Raw genomic sequence first — 2891 nt, 5'->3', positions numbered from 1 at the left:
TCAGCAACCCCCAACTGACCTTGCTTGGAAAGATCATCAGCGGCAGCTAAGGCTTCGTGCAAAGTAATTCCAGCTCCGACAACCGTAATCTTGTCATTCACACTTTGACGGATGACCTGGTGTTGCACCCACAAAACAAAAATGCTGCGCTTACTACACAGAATCAATCTCAAAGTGGAGGACAGTCTGCTCTCCCGAGCCTACCAATTTCAGTGCTTCATAGTTCACTATACGAAAGGCTGAGTCAGCACACTGACCAATAAGGACTGCTCTCTTTAATAAGCCCCACTTCATGTTTATTTAACAAATTTGTCTACCTTTCCTCATGATTCACAATGCCAAATCACTAAGTTCTTTTACAGTATGTATGCAAAATGACCCTTTACCAAAGCAAGTGGATTTCCAACTGGAATGTGAAAGGCAGAAGGCCAGAAGCAAATTCCACAGCCCATTTGCTCCAGTGTGGACTCACCCCCACCAAGGGATCTGAAAAGGCACCACCTCTGGACTGCTTAGACCTCTTTCTGGAGGTATCCATGCAGATTGGACTCTGATGATGAATGTGCTAATGAGGGCTATTTGAGAGCATCTTGGGGTGCTCTGTGCCAAGCACCCTGCATGCCCAAGTGCCCTGTGATGCCCATGCATTAGTGGGCCCATTCTGTGACTGAGGAAAGCAAACCTGAGAACAGGAGGAACTCGCCCAGGGCAGGGTTGAGACCAACAGCCAGACCCGTATGAATTCAAAGCCCATGTTCCCAACCATTTGCTAGTCTGTAAGCAGACAGGGTTCTCTGCTCTGTTTTCCATTGGTTTGTTTCTTTCAAAGTCACCCAACCAAAGGCATCTGGAATTAGTCTGCATTGCATTCCTCTCTATAGGTTTCCCTGTAGCATAAGCACCACTGCTGACTAGATATTTAGGGCTTTAAACCACTTGCCCCATCCTTTAAGAATGTCCTAGCCTTTTTATGTGTGTATATGTAAATATACACACACACCCCTATATGCCCCTTTGCAAACCCAGCCTTGAATTACTCATGCCATGCATATCGTTACACATAATTTAACTCACATCAGGAAATTTACTTCATTTTGTCAGGATAGGACAAACATCATGGGGAAAAAAAGACAAGAGAGATGTGAAAACTCTGAAAACCACATGACTGTCAGCGAGACACCCTCCCTGCCACCCCCAGAGGCAAACAGATGGCCTTGAGTGGGAGTCCATGTAACAATAGCACCTGTACTTCACACTGAAGTGAATAGTTCAGCTTTTCCATTCAGTGGAATGAAACTATGGGGGGCTGGAACTGTTCTGAATATACCTGCTCTCCTGTGGCACTAAAGCTATTCAGGGCTCATTTATTCATTCTGAGCACACTACCACTGTGAATTCTGGTGCAGCCTAGTCCTTATCAATCAAGTTGGAAGTCATGTATTGCTCCTTTAAGAGTGACTATCATTCTTTTACATACTTAAGAGTATTCTAAAAGGCTTATAAGATAAAAGGCAGGACATAAAACAGTCCTACACAGCATGATCTCAACTAAGATATACACCTAGAAAAAGTCAGGAAGAAAACATGCCCAAACGTCTTAAGGCCTGCCCTCTAGGTGGTGGACAATCATGTATTTTCTCCATAGATGCTATTGGCTTTCTGCACGCACAACTCTGAAAGGCAGGCCCACAGACAGCAGGCTGCTGACTGGGCTTGCTGCTTACCCTTCTTTGGCCCTTATCTTCAAAACATGGCTGCGATGAACATTGGGGTACAAAAAATAAATAAATAAAAATAAAATTTAATTCATTAGCAAAAAAAAAATATGGCTGCTAACTATCTGTGCTTCCAAGGCTTTCTCAAGGACACAGGAGATAGGAAGCACCCAGCAGGCCTGAAGGTTGTGGCCACATCCCACAAAACCAACCTCAGGGCCACACGATGGCCAGAGGCAAGACGGTTCATGTTTGTTATATTCCTGGCCTCCAATGGGCAAAACAAGAACCTAACAGATCTACTACTCATTTGAAATGGATTCTATCATTTTTTTAGCTTGACGTTGTCTGTGGTAACGTACAGCCAAGCAACTCAAGAGTCTTCAAGTTATTTATCTTTAAGGGTTCAACAGAGACTCCTTTCAGAAAGGAGAAAAGTTAAGTTTAGGCTGACACTGGCAGAATATTACTTTCTGAAGAAAAGCAGGCAAATATGATTTTTTTAAAAAACTAGAACAAATGAAGAATGAAGCCTCAACTGTTGGGGCCCCTGACTCTGGCTGTAAAGAACAGTGCTCCCAACACAAACTAATACTGGAAGATACAGGAGAACTTAAGGCCTTACCTTGGCCTGTCCAATCTCAAAGCTTTCTTGTGGGGTGTAAATAATTGCAGTTTCTGGCCGACTGGTTCGAATGTAGCACATCCCCTAGGGTGTAAATGAATACCAGAGCCACAGTTTAGAAAATAAAACTAAATTTCCAACTAATAAACCTTAAAAAGAAGCTGGGAAGTACTGAACAATTCTTAGCACGAAAAACAAAATGTGCATTCTGGAGCGAGGGATAACTGTCTCTAACCACTGGCAACAGGTCAGGTGTTACTGATCAGGAGGCAAAAGCCTGTGAGGGAAGCTGCTGGATGCCCAGTGACAAGCTCTCCATGCTATCATGCTCACCCCTTTGGGAAAGCTTCCTCAGATACACACCGATCTGTCTCAATAGAATGTAAACTCGGGGCACGAGCTCTTACTTACCTTGAATAGAAACCCTAAAACATAACGGTAAACAATTTTTGTCGCAACAGTGTATAATACTTCATTCTTAGAAATACCTTAAAACGAGATGCCAGTCCAGGTTCGATGCACGATACTGGATGCTTGGGGCTAGAGCACTG

The 2891-nt window shown here is 43.7% G+C and overlaps 1 long non-coding RNA gene across 1 annotated transcript in view; it reads right to left on the bottom strand.

Annotated features, from left to right (window-relative positions):
• LOC105001919 overlaps nt 1–2421 on the bottom strand; it is a 7402-nt gene extending 4981 nt beyond the window's left edge. The window contains exons 1-2 of the long non-coding RNA XR_826905.1: nt 2341–2421; nt 20–116 (exon numbers count right to left, since the gene is read on the bottom strand). This is a non-coding gene — a long non-coding RNA (uncharacterized LOC105001919). The remainder of the gene's footprint in view (nt 1–19; nt 117–2340) is intronic.
• Nucleotides 2422–2891: the final 470 nt, after the last annotated feature.

The sequence above is a fragment of the Bison bison genome, unplaced genomic scaffold (assembly GCF_000754665.1).
Source record: "Bison bison bison isolate TAMUID 2011002044 unplaced genomic scaffold, Bison_UMD1.0 scf7180017855240, whole genome shotgun sequence".
Lineage (NCBI taxonomy): Eukaryota > Metazoa > Chordata > Mammalia > Artiodactyla > Bovidae > Bison > Bison bison.
Note: the sequence above shows the minus strand (reverse complement) of the source record. Positions and strands in the feature narration are given on the sequence as shown.